Genomic DNA, 20,472 nt, shown 5'->3' on the forward strand with positions numbered 1-20,472 from the left:
ATTTATGATTAAATTCTCTAGCAAATGCCTGTGGTGCAGTTGGTCTCTCAAGCAGGTTTCCCCACTGGGAAGAAAGTACACTGATTGGCTACTGTGGATAGCTGGAATCCTGGCAGTCAAGATTTCTTCTTGTAACTTATTAAAGTAGCTTTCTAATACCAATAAATCCTGTGTGAGTTTGATTGGTGTGAGCCCGGTTTCCTGGGGCTAAATTACTACAAGTAAGCTGTTCAGGCTGTGTACCTGGGAGATCAGTGTATGGACTCATGCCCACAGGAGACCTGCCCTGTGATAGCTGTCAGTCTTCCATTGCAGCTCCACTCCTTTAAGCCCAGGCCTGTCCTGCTGAAGGTGCACACTGAGCATATCAATATTTCATCAGGACATGCATACCATTTGCCTTTAAGTGTGGCATTTGCTAAATCCTCAGACACAGTTTGGATTGTGTCTTATGGCCACTTTTGCTTTTGAGTCTCATCTCTGAAATTCAAATATAAGGCAACAAAGAAATATAATTTGATTTTTAAAAGCATTTAATTTATATCAATTTTAAGAATAAACATCATTAAAGATTGGAGAAACAATAGACTGTGTGGTGACCAGTGGACATGGAAATCTTTTCAATTCCAAAGGCTTTTCCCCACCTTCCTTAGCTGGATTCTAGGGTTCAGATATTTTATGTACAAAGACGTTCCTCAAAAAATTTTTCAACATCCTACCTAACACTCGTGTGCCACAGGCTTTGAGAGAAAGGGTGCCATTCTTCAGTCTCAGAGTTTCTGTAAGATAAAACAATGCAAACCCTTTGGCACAATTAGTAAGCAGTTGCTCCCTATGGGTGTGGACCATAGTTCGTTTTGCAAACAATTGTTCCCAGTGACCTTGGCCCATAGTTTGTTTTGCAAACATTTGGTTAAGCTCCTTCAGAGGGACTTTCAAGGCACTATGAACTCAAATAGGAATTTACTGGAGAGGGGAAGATTTAGTTCCCCAAAGAGAGGCAAAATGGGAAACACATTTATTGAACACCTGCTATGAGGTTGGTGTATCAGATATGCTTTGTTAACAAAATTCACTTAAAACTATGAGGTGCCAGCAACTATAGCAAATAAGGATTCAAAAATTTGGGCTCAAATTATAATTCTGTCCTTTACTAACTGAATAACTCTGGGCAAGTTATGTAATCAATCTGAATCCCAATTTCTTCTTTTGTAAAACAGTACTAATGAGAGAGGCAGGAGGCAGAGAAATTTAGGGAGACAGAGGTGGGACCCTAGTGGAAACCTTAACTTCAAGCCAAAAGTAGCCTGAAACTGACGGCCCAAAGTGAGAACTTCTATTCCTGTTTGTCCGCTCTCTCCAGATTGGTTCTTTTTGAATAATGTCTTTTTACCAATTGAATGTTGCCTTTTCCAAAACTACCTATGGCCTGGCCTGCCTCCCATCCTGTGCCTATAAAGACCGCAGACTCAGCTGGCAGAGAGGGGAAGTGGCTGGATGTCAGGGAGAGGCAACTTGACTTTGGAGAAGTAACTGGAGTTGGGGGGACATCAGGGAGAGGCGACTTCAAAGACAATGGCTGGGTGTCAGAGAGAGGCAACTTGACTTTGGCGGAGAGGGGCAGAGAGGTGACTTGACTTTAGGAAAGCGCAAGCTGACCTTCCTGTCCCCTTTCCAGCTCCCTTCTCCACTGAGAGTTGCTTTCATCACGCAATACGATTCTCCACATTCACCATCCTTTAATTCATCTGCGTGACCTCATTCTTCTTGAGCACCAGACAAGAATTCAGGACCCACCAAATGGGGGTACCCAAAAAGGCTGTCACACTGGCCCTTTGCCCTCACTGGCAGAGGGCAGCTGCCCCATGCGATGAGGCAAAAGGCCCACTGAGCTGATAACATTATTGTCTGTGGATGGTGGAGCTAAAAGAGCACTGTAACATGCATGGCCTGCACAGAGTTTGCTCCTACTGGTGCCAAAGAGGCCAGCCACTTCCCACACTCACTTGCCTGTGTGCTCCCACTCGCAAGGGGTGGAATGCAGTGTGCCCAAGTAAATGGACTTTGCTCCTGCCAGTGCCAAAGCAGCCAGCCAATTCCCACACTTGTTTGCTCATGTGCTCCCTCCCAACAGGGTTTGAGCATGGTGGGCTGAGTAAACAGAGCACCACTGCTATGAGTCCTGTGATGGGATCAAGAAAATATTCTGCATCACTACTAATAGTACATACATTTATAGTTTTTAAAAGTAAGAATTAAATGAGATGTCACCTTCAAAACCTGTTAATATAATGGTTTTTATTGTAGATTTATGTATATTCACGATTTAATTAAATCAGACTTTTAATTAGATCACATTAGGAAACTCAGTATGCAACCAGTTGGCCGTTTATGAATGCAGGTTGACCCCTATAACCCTATTTTTGGTTTTGGAGGTAGAGGTGATGGGAAGAGGAGAAAGAGGTATGCATTTAAGAGGTAGGGAAGTAGGGTTAAGATTTTTGCAGAGCCTTGCAAAGCTGGATGATGATAGCAGACTCACTATTCTTTAAGTATTAGATTATGCTTCAGCTGCTCAGTTTCTCATTATTTTTTTAGAGTCTATTTTAGAGCCTTTGCCATTTTTAGGCTTGCTTACCACATGTCTCAATTTTTCTGATGTCAGAAATGGCTTTGAAAAGTTATACAACACTGCAGCAACCTTGGTCATTCATCAGCTCTCAAGCATCAAAAGTGCTGCTGCTATTGTTCAGCAACATTGAAGGAAGGGAATTTGCCCCTCGGGATTCACTTTTGATTGCTATTAGATTTTTAGTCATAGCTATTGCCCTCATAAGAAACATCCGTACCACCTGGGCTGCCCTGCAGTTTTCCATTATAGCGCCCAAGCTGTTCACTGAGATACAGTGAGAGTTTAAGCAATGTCATCCATCCCAGCCTTATTTGACTTGAGAGTAAAACCCAGTGTCTGAAATCTCTGTCTCTTGCTATCCTAAAACTGTACTCATCAATCTTTCTTCTCATCAGTTCTAGGAAAAATGACAGAAACAGACATTCTGCCCCTCGCTTTCCAGTTAAGGCAACTGAACTTACTTTTAAGCGTGTCACCTACACTGCATTACACAGCTACAACAGAGTGTTAGCTAGCTCCATGATGAATGGCAGTGCCACTCTTAACCTTGTTTTGGAAGGGCAGTTTCCTGTTTTAACACAGTCCTTAGAAAATGAAAAAAAAAAAAAACAACCCTGAAACATCAACCACTCAAATATTGTTTCTTAGAGCCCACTTTACTCGTTTGACACTAGAGAATCTCAGAATTCTGAAAAAAGCCAAGTATGGGTGTTTGATATTTTGGCTTCAGATCCAAACTGCTGCTATAGCAATAGTAGAAAAGAACTATTTGGCTGGGCATGGTGGCTCACGCCTGTAATCCTAGCACTTTGGGGGACCGAGGCGGGCGGATCACAAGGTCAGGAGATCGCACCATCCTGGCTAACACAGTGAAACTCCATCTCTAGTAAAAATACAAAAATAAAATTAGCCGGGCGTGGTGGTGGGCGCCTGTAGTCCCAGCTACTCGGGAGGCTGAGGCAGAAGAATGGCGTGAACCCAGGAGGCGGAGCTTGCAGTGAGCCGAGATCACGCCACTGCACTCCAGCCTGGGCGACAGAGCAAGACTTCATCTCAAAAAAAAATAAAAAAAAACAAAAAACTATTATCCAGTTTTTGAACTTTCAATAAATATTTTCTTGCAAAGTATAGTCATTTGTTTCACATAAGCTTCGAAGGTTTTAGAATAAATGTTCCTGGTGGAATTATGACTGAGAGTTGGTTCTACTGTGTCTTTTGAATACACCGCATTTTCTATTCCTACCATAGCCAGAAAATTTTAGCATCACTGGCCAGGTAGTCAATATTGTTAGGGGACTACAGTATTAAGAATTAAGGTAGGTATTCTCTCTCAAGGAAACTGGGATCTTGCTTGGATACAAAAAAATTATAATGCTGGGTAAGAGGCCTGTCTTGAAGATGCAAGATAGGGCTTTATGAGAATGTGGTGGTATAGGGCTGAAGACAGAACTAAGTTCTTAACCATCTTAGTTCTATGGAAGCTTTTAGGGATTATACAAAATTCTCCATTACTTATGGTCAATTATGTTAGGTTTTAGGACTATTAGGGGGGTTAAAATATGAAAATGAATAATATAAATTCTGTTATGTATTAAAATATGTGGGAAATTCTAGAATTACTGCATCAGGATTTTTCAAGGTAGCATACAACCCTGAGCGGCAACAGGACATGGGATGTACTGTCTATCAAGTACTGTAGTGGAACAGGGATATTGCAGAGGCTAAATGGCATCACCACTTTTCACAACAGTGAGTCTGGAAAGCTCTTATACCCTTATTATCTTACTACAAAAGGACAAAATGAAGATTTTCAATTTCCTGAAAGTCAAGTTTTGGAACTTTTCAGAATCAACCTGAAAGTCACAGGTGGTGACTGCATTGAAGCCTCAGCTCATAAATACTTTTATTCCCAAAGAGCATGAGAGGACAAATGAATAAATGAAATGTAGTATATCCGGCAGGGTGCAGCGGCTCATGCCTGTAATCCCAACACTTTGGGAGGCCAAGGCAGGTGGATCACCTGAGGCCAGGAGTTCGGGACCAGCCTGGCCAACATGGTGAAACCTTATATCTACTAAAAATACAAAAATTAGCCAAGCATGGTGGCACACAACTGTAATCCCAGCTACTTGGGAGGATGAGGCAGGAGAATTGCCTGAACCCAGGAGGCGGAGGCTCCAGTAAGCCAAGATTGCACCACTGCACTCCAGCCTGGGTGACAAAGTGAGACTTGATCTCAAAAATAAAATATAGTATATCCATACAATGGAACACTGTTCAGCCACAAAAAGGAATGAAATACTGATGCAGGCCACAAGATGTCTGAACTTCAAAAACATTCTGCTAAGTGAAAGCAGCCAGACACGAAAGACCACAGCTTGTGTGATTCCATTTATATGAAATGTCTAGAACAGGCAAATATTCAGAGACAGAAAGTAGATTAGCAGTTGCTGAGGGCTGGGGATAGGAACGGAGAGGGACTGCACGTGGGCACAGGGTTTCTTTTTTGGGGTGATGGAACTGTTCTAAAATGAGATTGTGATAATGGTTGCAGAACCCTGTAAATATACTGAAAAAATATACCGAGTTGTTCATGTAAATTGGGTGAATTTTTATGGTATATAAATTGTATCTCAAGAGAGCTGTTTAAAAATAAATAAAAGGGCAGTAGGGGCCTTTGCAGAGAAAGAAGAGACCTCATGCACTCTGAAAGACTCCAGCATGAGTCTCATTAAGGGGAGCACTTGTTCTTGACAAGGTACCTATGACTCAGGCATCAGATTATTTACACCATCTCACTTTCAGAGGAGAAAAAGGGATTCTCCAGGCTGAGTTCACGTCACAGCCTATGGGACACAGTTCAGTTGCCACTAGAGGGCACTATTATGCCATTGCCTTTGACAGCAACACTAGAACAAGTCTTTGGCACCACTCACTGCTACTGCTGTGTTCAGGAACTTGGAGAACACTCCTATGGTCTTCCATGTAAATGACTTACCCTGGACTTGGGCCTCCCCGTACTGGCTATTGGTCCTTTAGATTGTGCTAGAGGGTGCTAGAAGGCAGAATGATCACTGAAAGCCTCAGACATTTATCTCCACTCATAGGGCTAAGTACATTCTAGATTACGACCAAGCAGCATATTCACCCAGGGCTGCAATATTCCAGTGAGCTCTGGAACTGAAATAAGTAGGAGCTCAACGAATCTCCAGGCTTCAGGTTAGTATTCATTGAATACTAACTATTGGCCTAGAATGGGTCTGGGTGGGCCTCAGGGATGCGGGTAATTGTGAGAGTGGTCCTCAGTGTCAGACACTGAGCAAAGGGGGCTCTAACCTACTTTGCAGAGTGGAGAGGTTCAAGTTCTGCAGCTATAGAGCTTGGGACAAAGGGGAACTGGTGTCACCGACCTGGGTGAAGGTAGATGGGAAATTACATCATGATGGCAGATGGGCAGGGCTGAGCACATTGCCTGGTGTTTGGTTGACAATTAATGTGCTAAATGAAGAAAAATGCAAATATTGTCACAAGGATCAGCAGCAGACTTTCAGAAAGACAGGAAGATTCATTTGGGGAGCAGCAGTAGAAATCATCCTAGTTAAGTCAGAAAAATCAGCGGGGAGGAGTTTGCTAAGGATATGAGTTTAAGCCGAAGGCTTGGGACAGCTTTCAGCTTGGAGTCTGTATAGGCTACCATCAAGTATTAAACTGGGAGTCAAATTCCCTTTGAATGCAGTAGAGTGAAAAAAAAAAAAAGATTCATTTTAGATAACCCAGGAAGAGAAATTAAAAGAAATTATTACTATGATTGAGTAACTAATATGGTATCATAAAGATTTATATCTTATGGGTTAGAGTTTTTTGAAGATTCCAAATTTATGGAAAAGTAAATACTTGCCATTAACTTCTACCTTAATTTTTTCATAAACAATTGGAATTAGAATAAAATATTTAGAAACAACAGCACCAGCTCCAAAATTAAACGGGTGTTGGCGTCATTGATCAGACTTACAGAGCTCAACCACAGAGATGTCTTCATAATGTCCTTACAGCAAGCTAGCAGGGAGGTGTGCACTTTAACGATGTTGACTTTTGGTGAGAAGGTACAGAAGGTTTATATTATTCACATATTCTATTGCGCTTATAAATTGAGGTCTAACAGGTGTTATCAGTTTTGTCATCACTGCTGTTTCTCCTCGCTTCTTTGTTGGTAATTGAATTCATTTTGTCGGAAATTCACACATGAATCCAAGTCAGATAGTCTTTCTGAGCTGTATCTGAGAATTTGTAGAGAAAAATAGGAAAGGCCACACACACTTGAATCATAAGATTTTTTCTTTTTTTGTCTCACAATGTTTTTGATTTGGGAATCAGAGGAATGCTGTCCTCATAACATGAGTTGAGAAGTATTTTCTATTTTCTGGAAGGATCTGCATGAAATTAGTTTCTTTATTGCTCTTTGGGATTTAATTCATGGGTGCTCACTCAGAATTTACATCACTGTTACTGCAGAGGGAATTTGTTTTATGAAAGGGAGCAACTTTAAGATTAAAATGGAACCACTCACTTTTTTCACCATCTCCCACCTAAAGGAAGCTTACTCCCATCTTGCTGAAGTTTGAGTGCCCTTTTGGCACCTTCCTGGAGTATTATTTCATATCAGATAGACATGGGTTCAAATTCTAACTTTGCCTCTGATTTTTCTGTAATAGGCTTTATTTTAAAAAATTAGATTTACAGATAAAATTGTGCAAATTGTGCAGAAAGTAGAGAATTCCCATACATTCCTTTTTCAACCCTACAGTTTCTACTATTATTAACATTTTGCATTAATATGGTTCACTTGTCCATAGTTGATATTAGGGTTCCCTCTTCATGCTGTACAGTTGAGTTTCAACACATGTATAATGCCATGTATTGGACCATTACAGTATCATTAGGAGTTTTACTTCCCTAAGCTTATCCTGGGATCTATCTAACCCTAACCCTTTCTCCCCCGAAACTCTGGCGAATTGATCTTTTTACTGTCTCTATAGTTTTGCCTTTTGCAGAATGTCATATAGTTGGAATCAGTATGTGGCTCTTTCAGACTGGCTTCTTTCATATGGTAATGGATGTTTAAGTTTCTTTCATGTCTTCCCATGGCTTGATAGCTCGTTTATTTTTGTTGCTGAATAATATTCCCTTGCCTGGGTGTACCAAAATTCATTCCTTTACCTACTATAGAATATTTTGGTTGCTTCTAAGTTTTGGGAATTATAAATAAACCTTTTATAAACATCTGTATGAACGTAAGTTTTTTTGTGTGTGCACATAAGTATTCAACTCACTGGGGTAAATACCTAGGAGCATGATTGCTAGATTATATGATAGGACTATGTTTACTTTTGTAGAGACTGTGTTTTCTAACACGGCATACCATTATTCATTATTCATTCTCATCAGCAATAAATGAGAGTTTCTGTTGCTACACATCCTCTTCAGTACTTGGTGTTATTGTACTCTGGGTTTTGGCCTTTCGATTAGGTGTGTAATGCTGGCTCATTTTTGTTTTAATTTGCAATTCCTTAATGAGATATCATGCTGAGCATCTTTTTATGTGTTATTTGTTGGGTTTACCTTGTTTGTTGATCTTTGGCCCAGTTTTCTGTTTTCTTTTTTTTTTTTTTTAGAAAGACTCTGGCTCTGTCACCCAGGCTCTAGTGCAGTGGTGGCATATCTCAGGGCTCACTGCAATGTCCACCTCTCGGGTTCGAGCGATTTTCCTGCCTCAGCTTCCCAAGTAGCTGGGATTACAGGCATGTACTACGATGTCCTGCTAATTTTTGTATTTTTAGTAAAGACGGGGTTTCACCATGTTGGCCATGGTTGGTCAGACTGGTCTTGAACTTCTGACCTCAGGTGATTCACCCACCTTGGTCTCCCAAAGTGCTGGGATTACAGGCGTGAGCCACCGCGCCTGGCCCCATTTTTTGATTAGGTGGTTTGTTTTGTTTTCTTGTTGTTGAGTTTTAAGTTTCTTTGTATATTTTAGATACACATTCTTTACTGGATATGTGTTTTACAAATATGTTTCCCTAGTCTGTGGCTCTCCTTTTTATTAACTGTGTAACCTAGGCCAAAACTCTGAATCTTTTTCAGCCTCAGTCTTCTCCTCTCAAAAATGAGAAAAATGATATCTCTTTAATAACATATTCACTTGTGGGGTTAAGAGATAGATGTGTGAGTTATGTGAAAGATTCTAGTATACTGCCTGGCTCAGTCAAAGTTAGCCTTTTGGCTTTGCCTCTTTTTCTTTCATTTCTGCAAACATATGTTCATTTAATACTTATCGTGTTTTGCATGTGGTTCTTTTCACCAGTGTTTTTCACACTTTAATGAGCACATGAAAATAACTTGTTAAATTGAAAACTCTGATTTAGTAAGTCTGGAGTGGAACCTGAGATTCTGCATTTCTAACAAACTCCCAAATTAGTTAGTGCTTCTGATTCACAGAGCACATACTGAGTAGCAGAATAAATTCCTAAGCAGCAAAGCATTCAAGAAATGGTGTGGCTGCTTCTAACAACCTATGAGCAGAATTAGACCCAGAAACCTTGGGGGAAAGAATGGTTTAGGGGGCCAGGTCCAGGACCCTACTTTCCTGTGCACCCTCAGGACACTGTTCCCTGCATCCTGGCTGCTCTGGCTCCAGCCTTGGCTCAAAGGGGACAAGGTACAGCTCAGGCCACAGCCTTGCGGGGGCAGAAGCCATAAGCGTTGGTAACTTCCATGTGTTAAGTCGGCAGATACTCAGAATGCAAACATGAAGGAGGCTTGGCGGCTTCTATCTAAATTTCAGAGGATGTATGGAAAACCCTGGGTGCCCAGGCAGAAGCCTGCCACAGGGACAGAGCCCCCACGGAGATACTCTACTAGGGCAGTGCTGACAAGAAATGTGGGGCTGCAGCCCCCACACAGAGTCTCCACCAGGACACTGCCTCATGGAGCTCTGGGAAGGAGCAACAGCCCTCCAGACCCCAGAATGATAACTCCACCAGCAGCTTGCACCCTGAACCTGGAAAAACTGCAGGCACTGAAAACTGCAAACAGTGAGAGCAGCTGTGTAAGCTGCACCCAGGGAAGCCATAGGGGAGGAGCTGCCCAAGGCTTTGGGAGCCTACCCTTAGCATCAGCATGAGACATGGAGTCACACAAGATTATGTTTAAGCATTAAGATTTAATGACTTCCTTGCTGGATTTCAGACTTGCATGGTGCCTGTAGCCTGTTTTTGGCCAATTTTCCCTTTTGGAATAGTAACGTTTACCCAATATATGTATAACCATTGTATCTTGGGTGCAAATAACATGTGTTTGATTTCACGGGCTCATAGGTGGAAAGAACTCATCTGCAGATGAGTCTTTGCGCTTGGGACTTAGGGCTTTTGATTGAGTTGATGCTGGAATGAATTAAGACTTTGGAGAACTATTGAGTAGGGATGATTGTATTTTGCAATATGAGAAGGATATGTGATTTGGGGGGGGGGGCCCGGGTGGAATGATATAGTTTGGATGTTTGTCCCCTGCAAATCTCATGTTGAAATGTGATTCCCAGTGTTGGAAGTGGGGCCTGGTGGGAGGTGATTGGAACATGAGGGTGGATCCCTCATTAATGGGTTAGCACCATTCCATCGGTGATGAGTGAGTTCTCGCTCTGAGTTCGTGTGACATCTGGTTCTTTAAAAGACCATGGCATCTTCCTCCCCCTTGCTCCCACTTCACTTTCTGCTGTGATTATAAGCTTCTTGAGGCCTTCACCAGAAGCTGAGGAGATGTTGGTACCATACTTGTACAGCCTGCAGCACTGGGAGCCAATTAAACCTCTTTTCTTTATAAATTACCAGTCTCAGATATTCCTTTATGGTAATGCAAGAACAGCCTAAAAGAGTTGACAGTCATCAGTTTTCCATACATAGAACACAATAGGAAGAATATAACAGAAAATACCATAGAGAGCTAAGTATTATTGAGGTCAAGGTAAAGGAATTTAAAGTTTACTGTATCACACTGAAGGAGGGCTAAGAATCTTGCTTTTTCACACACATATTGTGAGTTTCTTTAATACACATGATGAGTAAATTAATATTTGCTTATTTCAACTATTTGTGGGAAAAAGATGAATAAAATAGTCTGAATAATCCCCAATGATGAAGCAGAGACACAGGCTGGACTTTGAGGACTGGATAGGATGATAGTTGACAGAAAACGGGGCGGAGGTGGGAATGACCCTTGAGCTTTAAACAGAAGGTGTACAGTGAAGGGAGTGTCTAGTGAGGAGCTAAAGGAGAACGTCTGGGCCAGGTATGAGAGGAAACTGGGAGCCAGTGAAGCACTTTATTTGTGTGTTTAGAATTAGAAGACAAAAGCAGAAACACACTGTGGGTTAGAAAGAGTAGAACCATAGAAGGAACTTAGATTGGAAGACTAGTTAACTTTCTTCTCTGTTGTAGTAATCAGGGAATGCATTGACAAGAGCTTGTGCTAAGTTAATAGTAGAAAGATGAAGAGAAAAGGAGGGATTCATTGCAAAGGATAATTCAATGGCCTAAGCTCTCCCGCTGTGCATACCGTGGAGTTCCTCCGTTAAGTAAAGGAAGGGGACCCTTATGACTCCCTGCCTGCATTGTCAGATGTCATGTGATGATGGTCATGACTCCTATCCCTAGGATAGAACAAATGCGTCAGTGATGGAGGACCCTGAGAAAATAAAGTAGGAGAAGGGAGGGATAGGGTATGAGTGCAAAACTGAATTTGTCTGCCTCTTTATCTCTATGGAATTCTTTCAAACTTTTCCTCCCTTGCTTCTTATACCACCAAATAAAGACGCCCATCTAAACCTGCAACTTCACATCAACTTTTACCATTTTCAAGAGCTTCCAAGCCAGGAATGTTAGAGCTGGAAGGAACATGATAAAAAGAAGGAAAGTGAAAGTGAACAGTTTACACAGCCAGCAGCACAGTAACCGGCAAGGGGCAAACAAACCCATAGATGCTTCCTGAATGAAACAAATGAGATACAGGGAAAAGATTAAAACCAAGAACCTCTGACTTCCAGACCACTTGACTCTGCTGCCTGACCAACCCTCTTCTTAAATCCATGCTGCCTGAGTAAACGTCCAGGCTCCACATATTTAGACCACATGGGGAAACTAGACTTCATACTGAGACTTACGGTGAGCACTGCCTTTTAGTTAAGGGGAGGGGATAGGAGAAAAGTATCTGGAGAAGCCATAAAATTAGATTCATTAAGTTATCAGAGCCCTAAAAAGAAATCTGGCCCCACTGGTGATACACTGAAAAAAAAATAATTGGTTGGGCTGGCAATAGGGGCCTAAAGGTTCACAGAGAGGAATCAGTGCTAAGGTAGTAAGAAAAACAGCTCAAGGAAACCCTCTAAGCTAGCAGTACTTTCTTTCCTACAACTTCATTTTAGCTTGGCTTTGTTTTTTATATTGTTTGGGAGCTATTTTATTAAGCCCATGGATCCCTCAGACAGGTATACAGCAATAGTGTGAAATAAAAGAGAAGAAATATTTGCTACAGAATGGAGCGAGTAAAGAAAAAGATTATCTTTTGTGGGGAGGCTCTGAAATCCTTGGGTCTCTAGATCAATGCCTGCTCCTCAATTTTCCTTTCAGTTCCCACATATATGGATTGTGGGCAATCAGAAGCTCAAAGTGGAAGCTCTGAAGATGGGATCCTTTCTGGTGTGTTGAAAAATCCCTGGGCTTGTGGGTCAGCAGGATGGGTGTGGTGTCTCTCAGCTATGGGAATGTAAGATTTACATTTTGGGGCCATGGAATTAAACAGATGAGGGTGGACTCTTAGCTCTGTGACTTGGTCAGGTTCTTAACCTCCTAATTCAGTTTTCATTTCTAAAATGAAGATAATAATCATATCTACTTCATTCACTGTTTTTAAGGATTAAATGGGATAATTTAAGTAAAGTGCTGAGCACTCGGCCCAGTCCACAGGAAGCACATAGTAAATAATGCAGATGATCATTATTAATAGAAATTATTATTATTATTACTAGGGAGCTTCCTGTAGTGCCCACTGGGAAACAACATGGTTGTGTGGCTACAGCCTGGGCAGCAGAAGTAGGTGACAAAGGAGAATAAACCAAGAGCTTGGCCTCCAGAGCTTTGGGTTTCTGTCTTTGCCCTAATAGTTTCCAGTTTAACTCAGAAAAATCTCCAAACCTCTCTAGATTTTGGTTTCTTTGTGTCAGAAGTGTTAAAAAAGTATAATAAAAGCCCCAGGGAGATGATGGACCAGAGAGAAAACTTTATACACTGAACTGTTATGTTATACATGTGAACTATTTTTTGTTATTTGTAACAAATCTGGACAGCCCCTTCCTTTGTACCTCCAGCTCCTGCCTTTTTAATCTCTGATGCCAATCTCTGAACACTGCTAGGGCAAGCCCAAAGGGGAAAGTTGACTATAACTTGGTGATCTATGCTATGGTGATCTGCGTGGAGACTTTTTGTCAAGTTTATTGTCACATCACACTTTCCCCAGAGCAGCTGTGGGTCACTCCCCTTCCAAACACCCCTACCCTTTTAAATCCTTCTACCTGCAGCATCTGAATGGCATGAAAACATGGCCTCACTGCCTATGAAACAGACTCGTGTCACATGGGAGGGGTCTCAGTCAATCAGAAAACGAGGGTCAAGGGGAGTTCTGCTGCAACTGCAGAGGTGTGGCCTCAGTTCTCTTTGGCCGGTTTCTGCAATCTCCTCAAAAAGACAGAAATATGTCTGAGTCCCAGGAAGGAGAATAAAAACAAAGAGATCCTTTTAGCCTGGAGGAAGAACCAAGCTTGCAAATACAGAGTCTTGTGCTCAGGCAACATTCTGCCAGCCAAGTTGTAGCTATCTACAGAGATCCTCAGAGGCAGGTCTGCATGGAATTTATCTGTCATTGAGCCTGCATCTGGGAGCTTGGAGTGACTATGAAGCACAGAGATGGCTCTTTAAACAAGTATTCCTGCAGCTTGGCATCCAAAATAATGGCGCCCTTTAAAACAGATGCTACTGGAGGCTATTTCCTTGCAAATGCACTTACTGTATTAATTCCCACTAGGCAAAATATTGGGAATTTTTCTCTTCACGTGATTTCAGAGGCAGTTACAAATTACAAATTAAAAAGGCATCTAACATTTGGTTGCCAAATTATATTGCCCAACTTTATCAATGATGTAAGTTATTTTTTCATGAAAACAATAATAATAGAATTTGTTAAGCATGTTAAGTCCCTGAGCTCTGCATTTTTCAACGACATTCAAGGTGGGAACAGTCATCCTGGGGATAATCCCTACATTTTAGTTGTCATTCCAGTGAGCTTCTCAGTGTAAATTCACACTCAGAATTGTTTAATTCCAAAGTCAATACAATTTCCATTATGGTAAAGTGATTGTTTTCCAAGTTTCAATCCATCTTTAAATGACCAAAAATGGCCAGAGAATGTGCTATGAGGAATTCTAAAAGTGATTTTATAAAAGCAGAATCAAGTTTTATATTTAAAACTTGAGCTGGCTCTGGCCAGGCACGGTGGCTCATGCCTGTAATCCCAGAACTTTGGGAGGCCAAGGCAGGCGGATCATGAGGTCAGGAGATCGAGACCATCTTGGCTAACATGGTAAAACCCCGTCTCTATTAAAAAAACAAAAAATTAGCTGGGCGTGGTGGCCGGCACCTGTAGTCCCAGCTACTCAGGAGGCTGAGGCAGGAGAATGGCGTGAACCCGGGAGGCAGAGCTTGCAGTGAGCCGAGATCGCACCACTGCCCTCCAGCCTAGGCAACAGAGCGAGACTCCATCTCAAAAACAAAAACAAACAAACAAACAAAAAGACAAAACTTGAGCTGGCTCTATTGAAGTAAGTGTATGTACACACGTAATATATAACTACTTTAAAGGGGAGGTTTTCTCATTTCCTATCACACATTACATATGTTTATTTGGAAAAAAATATTTTCTTCCTAAACTGTAACCCATGAGTTTTTTTCTCTGATGCTCTTCGGTTTTTTATTTTTAGCTTGAAAGATATTTCTAGATATGTTTGTTGGAAGTTAATTCATTAATTCAGCACACCAGCATGCGCAGGTGCATAGCGTGGCCCGCAGTCTGATCCAAGGCAGCTGTTCATATCTCCAAGCATTCTTTCTGTCTTTCTTTATCTGATGCTTGGGTATCCTTCCACCTCAGCCTGCTCACCATTTACAATAGAAAGCAAAACTTAATAAAATTCTTAAAGGTGGTGTAAATTGTACTAAAGAGCAGAGCTTCGAGTTCTCATCAGGAAGGATGACCCAAACTTAAACGAAGAAGTGGGTGTGAAGGATCCTGTACAGTGCTTGGCACAGAGAAAACACTCTAAAGTATTGACTTCGTTTTTTTTCTTCCATAAATCATCTGCTTTACATCTCATGTGTGTACATGGGGTAAAATAAGTCTTACTTCAGGAAAAATTCTTTAAAAGGACAAGTTGTGAGTCTACTTCTCTAGATATTCCCAGCTCTTTCTCAGAATCACTCAGATGGATTATAAAGTCAATATGCAGAGCCTCTTGACCAGTGATTACCCACTCTCCTCCATGAAACTTAGGGCTTTACGAGCTATCTTTCAGAGTTTCTCAAAGGACTTAGTGGTTTTAAAAGCTATAGTTCCTTAATCTAGCCAAAGACATTGGGGAAAAAAAGCATAAATGTTTTTAATCCATCTGTTACACTTGGAAAGACAATGAACCAGGAACCTCCAGCTCACCTTGGTTCAAATTTCAATTTGACTGCCTACCAGCTGCATGATCTTAGGAAAGGCATTGTACTTTGTTATATACAGTTACACAAATATGCATGTATATATACACATACATCATATATACACATTTCTATATATAGCTATACAGTAACTGTATAGAGACATGCATATATATGTGCGTGTGTGTGTGTGTGTAGAGAGATTAGATACAGTGAAGAGATAATTGAGCTTATGACACAGAAGAGACTACCTAAAAATATCTGTTTCCCTGTTTCTCCTATTCGCTTTTCAACTAGGTAGGTCTCTAGAGAGTGGGAAGGAAATGCTCTGAACATGTCCCATTGAGACAGATTATGAGAAGAGACAATTCAACTGTGGTCCCACAGCCAAGAAAAAAATGTACATTCAGTCCTAGGCCATCTCCCATCCTCCAAAACCAAACCACCACTCCAGAGCCCAAACCCTGCCCTCTATGGAATTATTCCTTCTGTTCATCTCCCATGTGGCAAAAGAAAAGGAAGCTCCAGATTTCCTGATTATCTGTTGAACATTCAAGGAAGACAATCAGCATAAATCATAGTTTTGCTTAGAAACCCCAATCTCCATCCAACAACAACAATGCAATTATAATTTCCATTTTAGAATTCTTTTTTATGTATTTCCCTCTTTTGTGAGTATGTATAATGGAATCATGAAAATAAGACCAACTTTAAAATAATATTTAAGGTTCAGAATCTGTCAGTGGAATGGCCAGATTCTATTGTGGTGAACTCCCTTAGGAGAATCACATCCTATGGGGTCAGATTTTTCTCCTGCTTCACCCCCTTTTTTATTAGACACGCTACTCTGACAGTCAAGTTCATGAATCCTGCATCATAATACCTGTCTCTATATTCCTTTTGAGGGCAGACTCTTCAGAAATGCAATAACAAAATTATCAGATGATTAAGATGACAAATGCAAGAAGCCCTTTGACGCCAATAGTATGAAGCAAAGATGGTTACCAGGCAGAGAGCATTGGCTATTAAGGAGGAAAATCAAAGGATGAGAAGGGAAGCTCAAAAAAGATACTGAAGGGGCACATGGTAATAAAAATGGTCTCTGGTGCTGAAGGAATTCTGGGACACAATAACTTAACAAACAACCAAGACCTTTGGATTGTAGAGTTTAGTACCATAAAGTCTTGCTACATACATTCTTGCTTGCTGTTTTCTTTTTCTTTATTATTTTTAACATCCCATAATGTGCTGGCCTGAGGAATTAGCATTGCTTTAATAGATGTAATTTTGTTACCCATGGACACTTAAAAATGGTCAGGCCATATGGGCCCAGGTCATGATTTATGATGGCTTCCAATTCTTTCTGAACATTGTTTTTTGTGATAACCAGCTTTAAAAGTCTAAATGGTCTTTTTCAGGGGATAATGCAGAATGTATAAAAGGTATCTATTCTTTCTGCCTACACCTGGATATGATAATAGTAGTATTTAACAAAAGGCTTTAATATATACATGTAGAAGAACACATTCATAGCCCCAATTCTTCACTTCTCCACATAACTGCTTCTTTTGCTATGTGACTTTTCAGTTCTGCCCATCAAAGAGATAGAGTATGGACTGTAGGTGACTTTGGCTACAGCTTTGTGACTTGCTGTGGCCATTGGATGTTAATGTGAGTGATGTGACCAACACATTGAAAAGCACTTGTACAGTTGGTGTTGGTCTTTTCTTTTTGCCAGTTATTGTTGTGAGAAGGGCATCGGTGGGCTTGTCTGACATCCCGGAGAAGGATGAAAGACACAAGAAACAGAAAAGTTCTGATTAAGCCCAGCCTCAGGCACTGACTCCCGGGCAGTGCACAGGCATGCGAGCCAAAGAGATTCTTATTATCGTGTTGCTGTTATACTACCGAGCTTTTGTGGTCATTTGTTTCACACCATTGTTGTCACAAATAGATGTTACCTATAACCTATGACCTACCTGACCTGTGAAAGACAGACACATTTGTCACATTTTTAAAGTAGCATTGACACTTGAGTTGCTTTTCTGTTGAGCTTCTCCATGTGTTTTTTTGTTGCTTATAATCTAGTTGCCTCCCCCACTCTCACCAGCTTCCCTGGTCTTGTCTCCTCTGCTTTTATTTCTAGGGGACTGACATCTCTAAACTGTATTTCTTGTATTCTCTTGTACTCTGGCTTATGTTTGCGTTTGGCCAATGGTGGATATTAGAAGGTAGGAGGAGAGATCAGTCTTTAACTTCTTCATTTTCTTCCTGCCTTGCTGCAGTTCTAAGAGTGGTTGTATTCCTTTATAGTTACAGCTCCTGTTGAACAGCACCCTGTCCATGTCCATGGTCTAAGCTTACGCTGGGCTCCAATAACTGTGTTCCCTCCTCTTACCTGCAGGCTGGGGTGAAGACAGGGTATGAGATGTGTGTATGTGTGTGTTTGTGGGTGACAATTTTCCTTGTTGCTTATTTCTAGGGATCTCATAATCCCTTGGTGAATTCTCTTGACTCTGTGTATAACTCAATGCCCAGTTTCTTTATTACAAATTATTTAGGGTGTGATTTTTTTTTTTACAGTACCACCTATTTCCTGTTGAGACCCACCTCCTACATAGTTTAAATTGTACCTATTCAAAACTTCCAACAAGTATTTCGTAGAGATTCCTTAAAACAATTACAAAATCTCTGTAATTACTAATTACTAGCTCCTGTGCTTTGTAAAAAAAAATGAATATTATATATTATTTATTTTCAAATTACACTGAAACAAATCAGTTTATTTGACACTCACAATATAACCTGATTGACCTCACTCAGTGAGCTGGTCAAGGCAAGAACTTTTCTCTATGGAGATGTGGAACTGAGGCATAGAATTTATTTCTAATTACTATTATTTTTCTTATTTGATATAAGAATAAGATCACAAAGCTTGGCTTATGGTACTTTTTTAAAAACTGTGGTAAGAAACACATATTATAAAACTTACCATCTTAATTATTTGTAAGTGTACAGACAGTTATGTTGAGTATATTTACATGGTTGTGAAGCCAATCTCCAGAGCTTTTTTTCTTGCAGAAGTGAAGATCCGTATCTATTAAACAACTCCCCCTTCTTTTCCTCTCTCCATCCATGAGTAACAACCATTTTATTTTGTGTTTCTATGAATTTTGACTACATTAGATACCTCATATAAGTGAAATCACATAGTATTTGGCTTTTTGTGACTGGCTTATTTAACTTAGAATAAATGTCCTCAAGGTTCCCCTCACGTTGCTGTATATGACAAGATCTCCTTCTGTTTACAATGCTTACTAATAACCCATTATATGTATTTGGTACATTTTATTTGTCCATTTATCCACTGATGAACATTTAGGTTGTTTTCACATCTTGGCTACTTTGAATAATAGTCCAATGATCCTGGGAGTGCCAATATCTCTTTGAGATTCTAATTTTAATTATTTTGGCTAAATACCCAGAAGTGGAATTTCTGGGGCATATGACAGTTCTACTTTTAGATTTTTTTGAATCTGCATTGAATCTAGAGCTCACTTTGGATAGTATGAACATCTTAACATTATTGTCTTCCAATTTATAAACCTGGGATGTCTTTTCATGTATTTGTGTATTTTTAAAAAATTTGTTTCAACAATGTCATATGGTTTTCAGTGTACAAGTCTCTTTGGTCTCCTGGGCTGTTTATTCATAAGTATTTTATTATTTTTGGTGTTATTATAGGATTGGTTTTTTAATTTAATTTTTAAAGTTTAGTTTTTAGTGTATAAAATCAAACTGATTTTTGCATATTAATTTTGTATTCTGAAACTTTATTAGTTCTAAGTTTGTGTGTGTGTGTGTGTGGGTGTGTGTGTAGTTTTTACTATTTTCTACATATAAGATCATGTAATCTGCTAAGAGTTAATTTTACTTCTTCCATTCTGATTTGAATACCTTTTATTTCTTATTATTGCCTGCTTGCTCTTGCTAGGAATTACAGTACTATGTTGAATAGAAGTGGTGAGAATAGGCATCCTTGCTTTGTTCCTTATCACAGAGGAAAAGCTTTCAGTTTTTGAACACTGACTATGATGGTAGTTGTGAGATTTTCATATATGACCTTTATTTTGTTGAAGTAAATTTTTTGATAAGAAGTTTGTTGAAAGCTTTTATCATCAAAGGGTATTGAATTTTGTCAAATGCATTTTCTGCATCTATTCAGATAACCATGTGGTTTTCATTCTTTGTTTTGTTAATATGGTGTACTACATTGGTTGATTTTAGAATGTTGAACCATCCTTGCATCCCAGGGATAAGTCCCACTTGGCCATTTTTAAATTGGATTAAATTTCTCAGTTTGCTTTTTTTGTTGTTGAGTTGTTGTTCTTTATTTATCCCAGATGTTAATTTCTTATAGATATATGATTTGCAAATATTTTTCCCATTCCATAGGTTGCTTTTTTACTCTGTTGATTGTGCTCTTTTATGCACAAAAGTTTGCAAGTTTTATGTTGCTCCATTTGTTTGCTTGCTTCTTTTCTGTGTTCTTCATGTTATAGCTAAGAAATCATTACCATATCTAATGTCATAAAGCTTTTCCCCTATGTTTTCTTTTAGAAGTTTTAAAGTTTAAGGTCATACATTTAGTTCTTTCATCAATTTTGAGTTAATTTTTGTATATGATGTAAGGTAAGGGTCTAACTTCTTTTTTTCTTTGTGTATGTATATTCAATTTTCCCAATATCAAGGCATATATACATATTTTTAGTTAGCAACAGAACTAATAATCTAATATCTAATATCAATCTAATAATATCAATCTCATATTGTGCATGCATATTTGACATTTTTGATAAACAATTCTAATATTAGGTGGATTTGGGATAAAAACTGCTGTATCTATTTGGACAGCCATGGAGTGAACTCTTCCTCTAGTTTCCTCTAGCCCCCTGAATTTAGATAAGCTGTAGAATAGTGTACCTCTAACCTTATAGCATCGTCTTAACCCTATTATTTTCCTTTTTTGAGCCTTAATAT

At 39.9% G+C, this 20,472-nt stretch overlaps 1 long non-coding RNA gene across 1 annotated transcript in view; it reads left to right on the top strand.

Annotated features, from left to right (window-relative positions):
• The first annotated feature begins 12,309 nt into the window (after positions 1 to 12,309).
• LOC134729458 (uncharacterized) overlaps positions 12,310 to 20,472 on the top strand; it is a 141,152-nt gene continuing 132,989 nt past the window's right edge. Inside the window, exon 1 of the long non-coding RNA XR_010110566.1 lies at positions 12,310 to 12,378. This is a non-coding gene — a long non-coding RNA (uncharacterized LOC134729458). The remainder of the gene's footprint in view (positions 12,379 to 20,472) is intronic.

The sequence above is a fragment of the Pan paniscus genome, chromosome 19 (genome assembly GCF_029289425.2).
Source record: "Pan paniscus chromosome 19, NHGRI_mPanPan1-v2.0_pri, whole genome shotgun sequence".
Lineage (NCBI taxonomy): Eukaryota > Metazoa > Chordata > Mammalia > Primates > Hominidae > Pan > Pan paniscus.